Source organism: Sorex araneus, chromosome 2 (genome assembly GCF_027595985.1).
Source record: "Sorex araneus isolate mSorAra2 chromosome 2, mSorAra2.pri, whole genome shotgun sequence".
Classification (NCBI taxonomy): domain Eukaryota; kingdom Metazoa; phylum Chordata; class Mammalia; order Eulipotyphla; family Soricidae; genus Sorex; species Sorex araneus.
This window is the reverse complement of record NC_073303.1, coordinates 345003575-345021831: the sequence shown is the minus strand read 5'-3', so window position 1 is coordinate 345021831 and position 18257 is coordinate 345003575. Positions and strand designations below refer to the sequence as shown.

The following is an 18257-nucleotide window of genomic DNA, read 5'->3' as shown; positions in this document are numbered from 1 at the left end:
TATTCAATTCCTTGGGTCCTGCTTAGAGATGGTTTTCATTATATAGTACTACCTACACAAGACAGTCCTCTCATTCTTTCTCTAATTTACAAATCTGTTTTGTTGAATAAGTCCCTCAAGGTGTGAAAAATCTAGAGAATGCCTATGAAGAAATGAAACTGGGTATTGAAGAAAGAGGCATCAAAAGTGAAAAACCTGAAATTCACCAACTATTTTCATCATCACCAAGGACCATGTAAGTCTTTTCAATCAAGCAAGTCATGGGTCTCTGGCATAGTCCACAAATATTTTTAAATTACACTGTTATTCCCCAAGGTCCTTTGATAATCTGAAAATCAATCAAGTTAAGGAAACACTGAAATGACACAGTGTTTAAAAGCCTGACATTGCCTTTATTAATGCAAACTGTAGTTAGGATTTTTGCCAATATTTTCAAGAGAGCTGTAGAATTGAGGTGATGCTAAAAAATAGAGAAAAATCTAAATATCTCACCTACTAATAACAAAAGATTTTGGTCACTTTCAGTTTTTAAATGTCACAAAGGGGATGACAAATGATGAGTGTTTATTTTTAACATCATGCTTTCTATTATCCTCATCATGCAGAATCAGCATGGTGGTTTTTAGTTTAAAACTTTTAAGCTAATTATGCAAAACTTAGAGTTATTTGCAACATGTTCTCAGAAATTCCTCCAAGTCAGTATTCTGCACTAAACTGCTATTAATATGCTGCTCAGAGCTCTGGGCTCTGAGAACCAAGAACCTTCCGGGACTATTAACTACACATTAAGTTTCCCAGGGAAGGGCATGGGAATGTAGTGTTGCTATTAGAACTTCAATTTTTATCAAATATTCTCCTCTTACAGAGCTGTTAGCCAAACAATCACAGTATAGGGAGAGGATTTGCCAGATGAGGATAACAGAGAAGTGTCTGAAGTGACCAAGATAGAAGAAGAGGGAGCTGGAGAAAGACAAAGGGGGAGGGGTGGGAGGATTCGACTTCGAAGAGTAGCCAAACTTGATTTGGTAACCTGGATTCTTGTTTTTTTTCTTTTTTCCATTTTGATTTTGGTTTCTTTGGCCACACCCAGTGATTCTCAGAGGTTACTCCTGGCTCTGTGCTCAGGAATCACTCCTGGCCAGACTTAGGGGACCATATATAGTGCTGGAGCATGAACTTGGGACAGCCCTATGCAAGGCAAGCACCCTATGGACTGTGCTATCTTTCTGGCTCTAATCTGTATTCTACACACCATATGTTTTGAATGGCAATCAACATAGACAACTTTGTGCTGATAGTTGACACTATCTTGTTTAATTTCTGAGGACTCAAGACACTCACTAAGCCTCTGCTTGCCCTAGTTAAGAAAGTTGTACCTTGTTACAATAAGCTGTGATTACATGAGCTCATTTAGTATAGTTGTCACGCCTTTAAGTCTGACCATAGCACTGTAGCACTGTAGCACTGTCGTCCTGTTGTTCAGCAATTTGCTCGAGCGGGCACCAGTGATGTTTCTATTATGAGACTTGTTACTATTTTTGGCATATTGAATATGTGACGGGGAGCTTGCCAGACTCTGCTGTGCGGGCGGGATACTCTCGGAAGCTTGCCAGGCTCTCTGAGAGGGTTGGAGGAATCGAACCCAGGTCGGCCTCATGCAAGGCGAACGACTCCCACTGTACTATCGTACCAGCCCCTCTGCAGTAAATTAAAAATGCATTTTGAAAAGTGGCAAGTAAAAGCAGAATGGATTTTTCATTGCCCCCATGCTTTAAGTTTGTCTCTTTTCCTGATTCCTTCACCCAGACCGTTATATTTTCATCTTCCCAGAACGTATCCCAATTCCTGTCAGCCCTACACCTAGACTGCTTCCATTCATTTCACTATTCCAGGGAAGTCTTTGTAATTTCTATGATACACTCTAGCTCCCTAATAATTTACTTTATAACAGTTGTGACTATAATAACAATCATGAAATACTTGGTGAAATTGTTTTCATAGTGTCTGTAAGCTTCACTAAGGCATGCCCCTCTGAGAGGCATTCGTTAGTAAAGCTAGTACCTAGAACAAATGAAGTTAGGGTGGATTCCATTGATCACAAGTCATTTAGATAAGTTACACTTCATAGAGAAAGAAGAGAAGCTGTTGGAAGATTTCTGTGCAGAGAGCTAAATAATGCAAGTAATAATTAATACTTTAACAACTAGGTCCACAAAGAATTGTCACTTCTGATCAGCCAGTGGAATGAGAGTATGTTACAACACGAGGAAAGGCAATGATGTGATGTAATGGATTTTTTTTTGAAGGGAAATATTAATTAATGATAATAAAAGAAAATGAAGAGCAAAAATGTATAATCTGTGTTCTATTTGTTCTACATACTCTCTATTCTCAAATGGTGTCATAAATCTAGCATATAAGGTCACCAGATTTAGTAAATAAAAATGATTTATTTTAGGACAAGTGTGGCACAGATACTGCATAGGATGTATTCATATCAAATGTTCAGCAGTTATCCAAAACTGAATTTAATTGTACATCCTTCATTCTATAAGCATAACACTTTTTCTTTTGCTTTTTGGGTCACACCCATCAATGCACAGGGGTCACTCCTGGCTCTGCACTCAGGAGTTACCCCTGAAGGTGCTCAGGGGACCATATGGGATGCTGGGAATCGAACCCGTGCCGGCCGTGTGCGAGGCAAACTCCCTACCCACTGTGCTATTGCTCCAGCCCCAGCATAGCACTTTTTTCAACACTTGTTATTTGATTTAATTTTTATTGCTTTGAATTGTATAAGAGTTTCTTCTTCAGCTTGCTCATTTTAATTTTTTCAACAAATATTTTCCTCAAACTCAATCTTAATTTTATCCAGCCATCTAAAACAGATAACCAAGGAGTTCTTCAGGCAGGGAAAGGAAGGCTGAACACAGCTCCCTTGGTCTCCAGCCCTTACTATTGTTTGACATCCATTTCCTTAGGCCAGATTCTTACCCTAAAGATGAAAAAAGGAGGTCCACAGAGGAAAGTGACTGTAAGTTAGAGGTCTCTGTTTTGTAATAATCTGACACCACATATACAAGCAAGTTTGCAGCAGAGGATTGAGTTATACTCTTAAAGATTATTTTCAATCTTCATTACAATACAAAGCACAGGTGCTTGTTTAGGAAATGCTATCCTACATTACAGTAAGGTTATTAGGTGATCCAATAAGGTGGCTAGAAAGCAAATTATACGCTATTGAGAAATATTCAGGGAAATAAAAGGACATGTATTTCAGATAAGTTATGGATAGGATAAGTTTCCCCAGACAAGTCTGAAGATCTAGGTTTGTGTCTGTGAAACAATTTAAAACACAGCAAACAAATATTCTATTGTTTCAGCATTGTGAAGACTGATAAAACCAAAGAGGAACAAAGAGGAGATGAGCAAGGTGGGGGTAGCAGCAGCAACAAAAAGCCTGAACAGAGAGAAATAATGAGTTAACAAGGAAAGGGAGGCACTAATATTTCATCTCTTTAGAAGATATTTTTACCACCTTTACAATGAAGAGGAGGGCAAGTTAAGAGTCAAGAACTGAAGGGCAGGTTAAGGGTTAACCGCTGAAGTTGCCCTTTGTAACTACTTGACTGCTTTGAAAGATGTCTTCAGGACCTTCCACTGGGCAGGACTCTGTCACCAAATAGGCCAACAAACTGCCCTGAGGAACTGTAAACAAACATTTGCTCGGAATGGTCAACAAATGTTGAAATTAGCATATTAAGTGAAATAGGTGTGGTTTTCCCTTTTGTATGGTTTTCCTATGGTTTCCTATGGTTTTCCTATTGATCCAATACCTGTGATTTTCTTTGATATGTATGATTCTCCTTTGATTCAATACATGTAATTTTCCCCCAATATGTGTGATCCCCTTTGATATATAGATGTGATTCCCTTTGATATGTGAGATTTTCATTTGTCGACAAATGTTTAGATATGCAAATTAAGTGACCTATGTGATTCCCTTTGATATGTGAGATTTTCATTTCTCCCCCAAAAGGGTATAAATACAGCCTGCTTTTTGGAGGTCGGGGCCTTCAGTTATGCCACGCTATTGAGGCACAATTGAAGGTCCCAATATAGCTATATTGGCTTAAATAAACCCCATGCATTTGCAGAAAGAGTTGTCTTGGTTTTGTTCTTTTGTCTCTCCGAGCCTCCCCCGGGCAGAGATCTGCCGCCCCTAACATTTGGAGGTTCCACCGAGATCTGACTCTGCCTGAGGGACGCCGGACAGTCCCGAGCTTCTCTTTGGGGTAAGTACTGGCGCCAATTTTTTCGGTACCGACTTTATGTGCACAATTATTCTGTATCTGTGTATCTGTGGTATACCGGTCCTGGGATCTGAAGTAGCTTTGTGTCTGACAGACGTGTCCGGTTGACATTAGCTACAGCCCTGGGGGACGCCCCAGGATGATAAAGGGAGACCCAGGGACGCCTGGCTTGCCTCCATCTGGTAGGTCCAGAGGATCTACGTCTGGTCTATCCCAGGACATCGGCCGCTTTAAATCTGAACATCGGCCGCTTTACTATTTGTCCCTCCTTCTGGCATTTGGGTTTGTTCTATCACCTTCGGACTCCTTCTCCACAGAGATCTCCTGAGGATGGGACAGTCCACCTCCACCCGGCTGTCTCTGACTCTCTCTCTCACTGGTCTGAAGTCTGCTCAATGGCCAGAATCTCTCTCTCTCTCTCTCTCTCTCTCTCTCTCTCTCTCTCTCTCTCTCATAGTTAACTCTTTGTTCTGCTGAATGGCCTTCCTTTAACGTTAACTGTCCCCCTGAGGGATCTTTTCACCTCCCCCTTATTTTGCAGGTGAAAGGAGTCATTTAAACCTTTCTTACCCCCTCTGGCATATTGACTCCCATACCTGCTTCTTGCTTCTATCTCAATTCTGAGATTGACCGCTCCACAAGCTTCCGGCAACCTCTATATTCTCAGCTAAAACTCCCCTTTCTCTGCCTCTGCACCATCTGTTTCTCTCTCCTTCTGAAGTCCCCTAAGGGATAAGCGCTTGCGTACTGTTTTGTTTTAGGCTTGATCGCAGGAATCTTCCTGTACGTCGAGATGGGACAAAACACATCAACTCCCCTGTCCCTAACCCTAGCACATTGGTCTGAGGTTCGGGCTAGGGCTCATCTCTCTCTCCCTATAAAAGAAGGCAGTCTATCCCTATGGTTGATAAGAAGAGACTAGCTCTCTGCCTCAGAAGTAGTCTTGACCTTAAAAGGGTAGGTAACATCTGACAACCTCAGGTTTCAGCAACTTTGTCATAATTTGTTGTTTTGCCATTGTATATCAACAAAAGCGCTTTCTTGACCCGTTTTTAACAAGCAGGAAACTGGCTGGTCAGACAGAGAAACGGGGAGCAATGTTCCCAATCGGCCGACAGGGCTCAATTTGCCCTGGGGACTGCTCTTTCCTTTCTCTGTCTATCAGTTTTTCTCCCTGCGGTTTTTGAAGGGTCAGATCGATCGATCAACTGCAAATGTGTGCACGTGTAGTGGTGTTTTTTAGTCAGTTCATTGTCTGTCTGTCTGTCTGTCTGTCTGTCTGTCTGTGGAACACTCGAGTGTTAGAGCTAGTTTGAAGTCATTAATTCTTAGAACTGAGCAAACAAAATCAAGGGAGTCAGAGTGATATGTAGTCCAGCAATTTAAAAGATTTAGGTATCTTTGGAACTTGTTACATCAGGTTTAAACAAAGATTTCTAATCAGAATGTGGCGACCACGAAGGGACTGAAATTCTCAATCTAGATTTCTTATTGGAAGAACATTAATGTTTATTAACAGTTGTAACTCTTCTGAAATTCGTAGTCTGTACTATCTAGGAAGAACTGAGGAAGTAGCTCCTAAAACTAGCCTAAAACTAAAGTGAAATAACAATTCAGAGGATGCAAGGCTTTATCTTACAAGCCTCAGCTAATTTTAATGAGGAATTTAGCTGTTTTTAAAGCAACAGAGGTATAGAAACCACCAAAATAAACAAAGTTTTCTTATGTTTCCATAAACATTGATGGTCTGAGTGTTTTTCTGTGCTAATATCAAAGGTTGGTTTTAAAAAAAAAAAAGGGGGGGGTGGAGGCTCTCTCTCTGTATTTGAAAGCATGTCTGTATGGTGGACTTGTTTAAAGTTAGAAAGCTCATGATTTGAACTAACTAAGGTACGAGAACTATTGAACTTAAGTCAAAGAAGGTTTTACTGTGTTTCACAAAAATTGATGGTCCAGAGGTCTTATGCTAGAATACCAATGTATATATTTGTATCTGCACTGGATTAGAATTATTTGACCTAGAGAATCTTGTGAGTTGAAATAACTGATATATAAAAACAGGCTCAAAGAGTAATGCTTCGGTTTAAAATATTATTTTCTAGAGTTGCAATATTGGTTGAAAAACTTATCGTACCTGTGTTTTATTAGATCTCTGAGATTTCCGGTAACAAAACTTTTTAAAGCTACTTAGCTCAGGGTAATGAAGGGTTAATCTTAGATGTCAGTTTGAGAGATTTTTTTTTTTTTTAAGATTTTCCCTGGGTCTACCCATCCCCCTGCTTTTCCAGCTCAGCAGGCTCTGCCTCAGTCAGACTGGATATGCAGACCCTCCCTCAACAATGAATTCTAATTACAGGTTTGCCCAGCAAATAAGACTTGCTAATTGGGTTTCTTAACTCTTCCAGGTATCTGGTTCTTGCAACTTTGTGAATGAGAAAGGGTCTGGGAAAACAATTGATTCTTATATTTGCATTAAAATCTGACAAACACACAAAAACAGTGTGAAACCCCTTGTAGGAGGAAAAGTCTATGCTTATATTTTAACAGATAACACCTACTAATGTACTCTGGGTCCTGCTATGGCTTGGCTTCATCTGGAGTAAACTTCATTTTCCTGATAAAGACCCCAAACCACCTCAAACAGATCTCAGCTGGAAGTCACAAGGAAATCTGAGGAAGAAAGGACAGGCCGAATTGGCCTGAGGACTTAGTCTGGGTTTTACGGTACCAACCTTATCCTGAACCTAGAGAACTTTGTATGCAAGTGTGAGATCCTTAATGATTTATGGTAATCTATGAGTGTTTTAATCTTTATATTTGTGTTTTCCTAGAAATCAGAATTCTAAGATGTCTCCTGGTTAATTTCTAATGTGAACTGAACCTTTGCCCAATGAATATGTTTTAAGAACTTTAGGTGTGAGCATCTTTAAAGTTTTTTTGAATATCTATAGAATTGACCTAATGCTTTTGAAATAGCACTGCAAGTAATTTTGTCATGTTAAATGAGATGATTGGTAACTAATGTCCAAATTTGGGAGATTAGGTTGTACTAAGTTCAGTAAAATGAATGTCTATAGAACTAACCTAATGCTTTTGAAATGGTACTGCAGAGTAGTTTTGTCATGTTAAATGAAATGATTGGTAACTATTGTCTAAATTGGGAGATTATGTTGTACTAAGTTCAGTAAAATAAAAGTTTAAACTTATGGGATGACTATAAGGAATATAGATGTATGTCTTAAGTCAGAAAGATAATGGATGCAGATATCATCAGTTGAAAAAAGGCAAGGAATCCTGTTAAAGTGAAGTTGATTTTGAAATGAGAAGAAGGAAAGTTACAGGACAGAATGAATATAGAGGAATGTGTAGGAAGGTTTGAAGTTGTGTTTGAAGGAAAGAAATTGATCACTGTTTTAAGAAACTCTTTAAATCTCATGCGGAATTGTTCTAGTACTCCCAGTACAGTGCTTTTATTAATGGGAAGTCAAGGTTCTCAACATAGGATTGAATGGGTTAAATACGATGTTAAATTGTACACTTTTCCTCTACAGATTTTAGCTCCTTTGACTAGGACCCACAACAAATGGGTGTGTTGCATCTTACTGTGAGTAAAGTGAAATGTTTGCTTTTCTCTTCTTTTGTACCTTCAGTATGTTTTTGATGTTTCATGGCACTGTGTTGGTTTGCATAAATCCAGATAAAAGTCTTTCCTCTCTGTAATAGGGTCCACCCCTCATGCAGACAGGAAAATCAGTTATGGGACCCCAAAACCCTCTTCCAGGGAAACAGCAAGGGATTGGTCTAAATGACAGGAGCATGTATTTAACAGGTACTGTTTCAAGTACCCTACAAACCTCAGGGAGACCCTAGAGGCAGGCCGGCTCAAGGAAAGAATGGAAATCATCACTGCTATGGAGAATGAGGAATCCGGAAATCTATGTGACTGACATGGCCCGGCCTACTCTCAGCATCAAGAAAAACCCTGGAAACTAGGATCTCTCCCAGCCCTGAAGAAGGGAGGGGAGGGACTCCTTTCTGCCAGGATGCCTCTATGGCAAATGAGGCTCAAGGTCACCTCTAGTTCAACCTGAAGACCTGAAGCCATCCAGTTCATCGTGGGACATTTATGGCCAGGCCTGGGTAACTCTGACGTGCCACATAAGATTAATGCTGTTATTGGTATGCCTCCTGTCTTTAGCCAACCCCCAGGACTTCTCAGTAAATAATGGGGTACCCCAAATGGAGAGTTCTCCAATCTTGCTGTGTTTATGCAAAAGAACAAGTCAGATTTGTTAAGCCGTCAGGCAAATTTTAAAATGAAGGTGAAGAGAAAACCATGTTTCTGTAACTTGCTTTTTAAAGAATTAGATTCAAATTCTATAGAGTGATCTAGTAAATGTATTCTAATCTTGATCTATAAGGTATCCCTTTTGAGTAATTCAGGTACAATGTGTTTTGCTGACTGTAAAGTAAGCAGTCTAGTCTGTGAGACTCAATGTTGAAGATGCTGTCACTAGTCTGACCAGGGTATTGGAAGCCAGAGCTTTAGTGGGGGAACCTTAGCTCAAAGTGCAGAATTAATTACTTTCCCCCCCAACCTGTCAATTGGCTACAGTGCCAAGAGTGGACATCTAAGTATTCACTCTTAGTTCTATGAACACAGTCATTTGGAGAGAACTAGAATTTTAACAGCTCTTAATTCTCTTTCCATCGTGGGATTAATACGCCATCCAGATAATACTCATCTAAAATACTCTGCAAAAGAGGGACAATAGGCATTGGAACAATGTTTTCAAAAGGAAATTGATAGATAAAGGGTTACACTAAGCTTCCAACACTAGTGAAAGCCATCTTTCATGGAAAGGAACTCAGAACTGTGCTTTCTGTTTCATTAATGAATCGTGGGCTGTGGAGAGCCGCCATGGGCCACGGGACCATGCTTCGTGGACACCTGTTTCTTGTTAATTACACCGTGCTTCGTAGATAACACCTGATAAGGAATCAGGATGTCTTGTCACGCCACGAGCTGTAACTAGCTGCAGACACTTGGGCGTAAGCAGGCAGCGAGGGGTAGATAAGGAGGGAAGCTGCCTAGCTAGGTATGGTTTTCTTCTCATTCGTCCCTCGGTCCTCTTTCCCGAGAAGGTCTCTGAATAAATCACTGCAAGAAGAATCTCCGGGTTGCGTGATTTCTTACAGTGGGCCTCCTTTCCTAACACTTGTAACTTCAAGGAACTTATCAAGGAGAGGATTGGCAGCTTGACATGCAAATGATCAAACACTTATATTCAAGGTATCTACTGGCTCCAACTGATAGTTTCAGTGAATGGATAGCTTTTCCTATCTGAGAAGTAGCTTGGTGCTTCTATGTTACTAGAAAAATCTGAACATAAGAAGTCATTTTCTATCAACCATGGGTAAAGCAGTTATTCCTTTCCATTGCTTTTATGATAGAAATGGGTATGGCATTACGTTGCTTTGGTTTCTGTTGCTTTAACTCTTATGTTTTCTAAGATAGCAAACTATATTGTTGTTACTATGTCAGAAAAGGACCTTCCACATCTCCAGGGTCTAAGTGCCATCCCTCAGTCTAATTGATCTGATCTTTTCTTTCAGATAACTTGAGGAACCCAACAAATTCATTGCCTGGGGCACACTAAATTAAGGTAGCATGAGATTTCACCCCTTGTGCAGGCAGGGCCAGCGCCCCTCTGTCAGCATGAAGCAGCTCCAGAAGACGGAACTTCGACCACTTTCCCTTTAAGGATTAAAGGTGGTGGAATCTCTAGGGGAATATAAAGTAGGTAGCTAGATTAAGGAAGCCCCTCCGGCCTTGAAAATCCCAACTGCCCTGTTGTGAGTGTGAACCCCATTAATGGAGGAACTCTGTTCTCTTTAAAAAAAAAAAAAAAAAATTGGGGGGAGGTCAACTGCCACTGTTCCAACTTAGCCTTGAAAAGGGAAGTGTAGGCCAGAATATGATCTCTCTCTCTTTTCCAGTTATTACTAGTCTTTACAGGTATCAAGGCCAAGCTCCATGGGGGCTGGGAGTACACTGCCAGAGTGAACTCCTCATCCGTATGCATTGAGACATCTGGTTTCAATCAGGTGATAAAAACTGCCACCAGAGAACCCCATTGGAGAGGTCTGTGATCCTGAACACACCAACTGCTTTGAAGGAGGATGGAATCAAAAAGCTGCCTCCCCTCTTGGAACCAGAATGACATCGACTAGTGGCATGTCCAGACAACAAGAGACTACTAGTGGCATGTCCAGACAACAAGAGACTACTAGTGGCATGTCCAGACAACAAGAGACTACTAGTGGCATGTCCAGACAACGGGAGATACCCCCTTCACAATCTCTAAGATTAGAGATATTCACAAGGAGAAGTGGGGATTGAAGAGGAGGGCAAGTTAAGAGTCAAGAACTGAAGGGCAGGTTAAGGGTTAACCGCTGAAGTTGCCCTTTGTAACTACTTGACTGCTTTGAAAGATGTCTTCAGGACCTTCCACTGGGCAGGACTCTGTCACCAAATAGGCCAACAAACTGCCCTGAGGAACTGTAAACAAACATTTGCTCGGAATGGTCAACAAATGTTGAAATTAGCATATTAAGTGAAATAGGTGTGGTTTTCCCTTTTGTATGGTTTTCCTATGGTTTCCTATGGTTTTCCTATTGATCCAATACCTGTGATTTTCTTTGATATGTATGATTCTCCTTTGATTCAATACATGTAATTTTCCCCCAATATGTGTGATCCCCTTTGATATATAGATGTGATTCCCTTTGATATGTGAGATTTTCATTTGTCGACAAATGTTTAGATATGCAAATTAAGTGACCTATGTGATTCCCTTTGATATGTGAGATTTTCATTTCTCCCCCAAAAGGGTATAAATACAGCCTGCTTTTTGGAGGTCGGGGCCTTCAGTTATGCCACGCTATTGAGGCACAATTGAAGGTCCCAATATAGCTATATTGGCTTAAATAAACCCCATGCATTTGCAGAAAGAGTTGTCTTGGTTTTGTTCTTTTGTCTCTCCGAGCCTCCCCCGGGCAGAGATCTGCCGCCCCTAACAACAATCTCTTTGCAAGTCACATGGTCTAACGATAAATAAAAATTCACCAAACCCAGGATCTCTCTCCATTATTCATTCATCTCTTTATAAATGCAATAAAGGGTTAAATAAGTAGACCAGACAATGTAAGAAGTACTGGTGGCATAATGGTAAACAAGACAAATAGTTCCTGCCCTCAGGGAACTCAGTCCTTATGGGGCAGACAAACATTAACAAATGACCACAAAAATAAATAACTGTAACTGTGCTAAGGGATACCCAGAGAAGTCGAGTTATAGCAAACACTGGCTACTATTTAATCATATAATCATCAGTATCATTTATTATGCATTTACATTCCTTATATCTAAAATGCATATATCTGGGAAAAGAGCAAAGGCAGGTACTGTTACTATTACTATATTTTTTAAGGAAAATTTTCTTTTAAAAATGTATAACTTTGTCTTCGAAGAAGGCCACTGGGAGACTGCTCTGCTAGCACATTGATGTAGTGTAATATAAAAGTCTGGAACAAGAACAGAAGGAACCTCAATTCTTCTGAACAGTGAGAGAGAATATATTCACAATTCCTAAATAAACATTCTGTAGGCATGTAAGAGGACTGAAAAATGGGAGACTACAGAGGCTGCTGGAAAAAATGAAAGGTTGTATGCCAACCAGTCCTTGTATAAACCCCACATTTTCATGGGGTGAGACATTCTAGGGTGAGTAGGTTCTTTGGTGAATGGATACTGATAGCTATCAAATTCACTGCAATTTGCTAAAGAAATAATGAGAAGATAGCTTGCATGATATAAGAACTAGGAAAATAATAAGGGATAGGAATCCTGAAGAAATCCCCAGAGTTATAAGAGAGAGTTGCAACTTTCTCATTGGCTCACACCAACTTCATCTGATCCCTGATCAGGTTAGCAAGTCTCAGCTGACATCTGGATTAGCCAAACAAAAACATGTCTACGCCCTGAAATCTCAGAGTTCTTGAATGAAAATTGCATTTGAACTCAAAGCTGACTTGATGGTGTATATTCTTCCAATGTCGCCATGCTGTCTCAGGTTTTGTCAGAGCACAGTCAATGGGCATTACATCTCTCTTTTAGTTCTGGAAGGAGTATAGGCTGGCTATACCAAGGCCAGAATCCCCGTGGACGGTGCTCTCTGCTTTAATGCTTAAAGTTCAAAGCACCTTTACATATATTACTTTATGTATGGAGTTTTTATTTCTGAATGAAGAGCTAGATGAATTGTGTTAAAATGAGTGTCATGGGTTTGTTAATGCTTTTTACTGCAAATTACTCCTCCAGCAGTTCTTTCGTGGGTATTATCAATAATGTGCAGCTTTGCCACGCACAGCTGGGGAACAAATGTAGAACTGCATTTGCTGCAATTGTGAACAAACTTTAAGAGCAACTTGGACATCCTATAGGCTTTGGAAAGGAGACCAGGGGACATAATGTCCTGGTTCAAGCAAAACTCTACATTTTTATTTGGAATTACTTATTGGAACACTCTGGAGAGTTAAGTTTTTTTTTTTTCTTTTAGAGTAAGGCAGAACCAAAGACAGGAAACAAAAAAGGATAAGGAAACCCAATCTTTGCAGTTTTAAAGCTCCACAAAAGTTATCTAGTTTGGCCTGGAGGCTTAATCACTAGGTAGAGTAAGTTCTCAGCAGGTATAAATAAACTTAGGTTTTAGATTGTCTGTTTTGATTGGGGAACTGCCAGACTTACAAAGATCATTATTCCTGTTGCCATTTTTGTCCCTCCACCTTGAATGTCCTCTCTCCTGTCTTTTCTTTGTGTCCTAATTTAGATTATGTTTACTTTTATATCTCAAAGAGTGCCCTGTATGCTGTTGAAAATACTGTTTTTATTACAATATGGAATGGGAACAAGTCTTCAAAACTGTTTTTGAAAGTGTGAAATTCTTTTACTCTATTTGAACTCTAATGTATGAAAAATGCTCAATAAGCTCTGGATGGTTCTTGCTCTGACATAATGCACCTTTTGGTAGCACTCTTCAAAACAGTTTTCAGGGGGCAAAAGTAGCTGAACATCAAACTTTTTATTGTTTTGATATTTAATTTGGAAGGAATTAGACTTTCGTTTGCCTCATTACCATTTGGATATGTGAGAACATATCCAACAAGGAAGTCTTTTTTTTTTTAATGCTTTTATATGATTGCAAATCAAGTGACCAGAAAAGTTTATGAAAGACCAACATTTTAGAGGGGAGGTTTACCTGCGAACCTAGATATACTTCAGTTCAAATCTCCTCCCTGCCATGTTCTTGAACGAAATAAGTTTTTCTTATCCTCTATTTCCTTCTTTGAAAGTGCACTGATAATATACCTTATGTAATTCCCTGAGGACTGACTGTACTAATTTTGCCCAATGTCTGGCATTGCACCTATCACACTGTCCTTCCAACATTCTTCCTTTCTCCTCTGATCCCTCCTATAATATTCTCCTTGTGATTGCTGCAGGGATGACTCCTGCTGACTTCAGTCACAGAAGTGGACACCTGAGCTAGGTGTGGGGTGTGAATACACTTCTCTGGCCAAGATGATATTTCAGAGATTTGAACAGAAATCAGGCCAGCTTTAGCCACACATTTGTTGAGATCTTGCTTGATTTACTAAGAAAAATCCTCAATTCGGAAAACTCGAGGTTGGTAGTATGGGATTTGGGGGGCTGCTATCTATATAAATACTCTATGTATTTACATCAGGCGATTCTCCTTCTAAGCTGGCTGGAGTGATATTTCTCCCATCAGCAGCAGGAGGAGCATAATGCGATTTCCTTTTGCATTCTTGAATTTCTTTAACTTGTGAAAAGAAATTAACTTTTCACAAGTTAAAGAAATGTTTGTTTCTTTTTTCTCAAAAACAAAAGTTCCCTTTTCTAAATATTTAGTCTTACTATGTAGAAAGCAGTACTGTGGCACTGTTGTCCCGTTGCTCATCGGTTTGCTCGAGCGGGCACCAGTAACGTCTCCATTGTGAGAGTTGTTGTTACTGTGTTTGGCATATCGAATACGCCACAGGTAGCTTGCCAGGCTCTGCTGTGCGGGCAGGATACTCTCAGTAGCTTGCCGGGCTCTCCGAGAGAGACGGAGGAATCGAACCCGGGTCGGCTGCATGCAAGGCAAATGCCCTACCCACTGTCTATCACTCCAGTCCACTATATAGAGTAATTCCAATAATTAAAAGAAATCCAAAACAACATTTTTAACATTTTGGTTGATTTTTTTTAGCCTTTTTCATAACTGCTTTTATACTTAGAATTTAGTTTCAAATACTGTTTTTATAGTTGAACCTCAGTTGAACTACAGAAATTGAGGAAATGGTAAGAGAAGTACTACACGGTCACTGAAGGAAACCAAGGAAACACAGAATGTAGAAATTGAAAAATTAATCCATCACTCAATTACCACTACAAATACATTGCTTTTATTTTTACTTTCTCTCTAAATATGTTATAAGATAGTTTAAATGCCTCTCATCATTTGGATGTACCACAATAAATTTAGTTTTTCATTGTTGGGAACTTATTTGCTTTAAAAATGTTATTTTTAACAATATGATGAATATCATTGTTTATAAATATTTTAAGATGGTATTTTTATTACAAATATTCTTAAGAGTAATATTATTAAGTCAACTCTCAGAGTCAATTATAAATATGACTTAATTGTTCTCCTAATAATTTGTACCAATGCCCACTTTCTACTAAGAGTTAATGCCAGCCTGATAAATACCCCTTTGGTAGCTACATATGATTTCTTAGCTATGAGTTGATTAGCTATTTATTTTTATAAGATATTGCTTGTTTTCATGTTTCACATCCAAAAGTATGCCAATACTCCTCTATTAATCTTTGTGAGAATCCACCTCATATTTTTTAATCCATTTCATACTATTTATTTTGGTTAATCCAAAATATAAACTTTACCGAAAGGTATAGTTATTTTCAAAGTCAATGGTACTTACTCATAGTGAGTAATATGAGTACACATACTACAATTACTTATTTATACTTCTACCGTGAAAATGTGAATGCTTCCAATCTTACTAGTATTAGTATTACCACTACTAAAGCAAAATAACCCCAAAACTAATATCTAAAAATATTTGTTATTTTTGTTTGTTTTGGGGCCATACCCAGTGAGGCTTAGAGGTTACTCCTGCCTCTGCCCTCAAGAATTACTGCTGGTGGTGCTAGGGGGACCATATGGGATGCTGGGGCTCAAACCTGGGTACAAGGTAAATGCCCTACCCATTGTACTATCTCTTCCATCCCAATATTTGCTAATTTGAAAGGCACTAGAGCATTGCTTTATTTTTAACTTTGTGAATTAAAAATTATTAAACACTAAATATTTTCATGCATTTTACTTTCTTTGGGCTGTGAGCTACCTACTAATGTTTCTTCTAAATTTTACCACTATGTCAGTATTTTTCTCAAATTTTGCCCAAGTTCTTGGGAGACAAGACAGGGATTAATATTACTAACCATACTTATGTGTAGCAGACCCATACATTTCATGGATATTTTTATGTTTTACATGTACTTTTTTGTTAGGCCATTGAACTTTTTCTGATAAGTATCACTGGATCCTGTCATCCCGTTGTTCGTTGATTTCTGGAACGGGCACCAGTAATGTCTCTATTACACTCAGCCCTGAGATTTTAGCGGCTTCTCCTTACACGTCTTTCTCAATGATTGGAGGCTCTTTCAGGGTCAGGGGAATGAGACCTATCGTTACTGTTTTGGCATATTGAATACGCCTTGGGTAACTTGCCAGGCTCTGCCATGTGGGCAGGATAGTCTCGGTAGCTTGCCGGGCTCTCCGAGACATATGTATATATCTGTTACTGTATTTGGGATATGAATATGCCACGGGGAGCTTCTCAGGCTTCCCGAGCAGGGAATAGACTCTTGGTAGCTTGTCAGGTTCTCCAAGAGGGAGAACGAGGTTATTAGATGTCGCACCTTTCTGATTATTATATCATTTTATAATATGTGTTCCACTTTCATAGGGCAATGGCACACAGCAGCAGTCATAGCTGCCTTAAAGTACGACAGTGCTTATCTACTAGGGCTGTTGTAAGGTTTAACTCAGGCATCAGACAAACCTTACCGGTGATAGTTCTTAACATTATTAGCTACTACTTATTTTTCTTGACTAACATTTAATGTGTAATTTGCTGATGAAGTTTGTTTTTTTTTTTTAGTTTTGGTGACACTATGGATTTACTCCTGACTGTGAACTAGAAGATAATTCCTGGACCATTAGGAGACTCAGGGGACTTTATGGGTTGTCAGCGATAAGGGTCAGCTGTGTGCAAGGCAAGCAGCTTACTTGCTGTTCTATCTCTCTATCCCCAGTTAATGACATTTTTGATATATAGAAATATAAAATTGTTGGATAACATTGGGTTGTCCTTGCTCCTCCGCAGGGAGCTTAGGTTTATTGAGTTACTCCCACAACAGTGCCCCTGAGGCATACCCAATTCCTTCAAGCACTAATAATCCTATATTGCTTTTCTCTTTCCTTTATGTCACTTACATGGGTTAGCAATGTCCTTTTTGTATAGACACAGGAAGACAGTTCATGCTATACTTTGTAACCTGAGAGTTAATTGACTCCAAATGATATTTACTCCTGGGCATCCATCATATTTACTTGACTTAAGCCTCAGTTGCCCTTACTTCCTAATCTCCCAAAGGAGGGTCCTTACAAAGGGGCTAGATGGACCCTTTGCACAAAGGGTCCATCTGTTTACAAAGTTTATAGTTTACAAAGCAAGCTGTAAAATATCCTGCATCAGAAAGGGACAAGCTAAGTACCATAAGAAGTATAATAAGTTAAGAGCATGGTAATGGAACAAACTCTGTCATGACCCAAAAAAGAAGTAACTGAATAAGGACCCTGCTGGGGTTAGGAAAGAACAATCTGACCTGAGGAGTGTGGTCTGGGATATATTGTGAGATGTCGCCAGGAAGATATACGCTTACTATATCTCATACTGTGTTCATACAAAATGACTAGAAATATTATAAGAAGTAAATTTACTATGATTGGTTAAATGGATTACTGGCTGCGGAAAGGCAAAAGCAATACACCCTAGATGGGATCCCTCCCTTGAGTGGATCTCCTAGTAATCTAGAGTGCTGAACCCTCAGATGAAATTTTGTCCTTGAGTTAATCTCCTAGAACTTTCACTGCAGGAGTGGCTTTACCTCTATTTGTTGTTATGACAATGTTCAACCCCATCTATGTGTATCCCCAACCTTCCTGACTTCTATATAACTATGCTCGAAGAGAGGAGTGGGGACTATGATGGAGATAAAAGATGATGACTAAGAAGATAAGGACTAGATGAGAAAGAGGAGGACTATGAGGAGATGAGGATGAGAGAACTGATGACTGGGGCTATGACCAAAACTACGTTATGACTGTGCTGTAAAGAGAGAGATCGGACTACACTGGGGAAGAGAGAGAAATAATCTGACTACCGACCAGCCAGGGCCCCGTTCCTGTTCTCCTGTTTCTCCATTACCCCAGTTCTTTGTCTCTCAGCCACCGAACACTTGAGTCCCACTCCTGCTTTTCTTTGAAACTCACATAAAATTTTAATGCACCCCCTGTATCCCTGTATCACTGTCATCCCATTGCTCATCGATTTGCTCGAGCGGGCACCAGTAACGTCTCCATTGTGAGAGTTGTTGTTACTGTTTTTGGCATATCGAATACGCCACAGGTAGCTTGCCAGGCTCTGCCGTGCGGGCAGGATACTCTCAGTAGCTTGCCAGGCTCTCTGCGAGGGGTGGAAGAATCGAACCCAGGTTGGCCGCAGACA

General features: G+C 39.7%; 1 protein-coding gene across 4 annotated transcripts in view; it reads right to left on the bottom strand.

The window, feature by feature from the left end:
- The window catches only part of DTNA (dystrobrevin alpha), a 367610-nt gene that overhangs the window by 143070 nt on the left and 206283 nt on the right, over positions 1 to 18257 (bottom strand). The window lies entirely within an intron of this gene.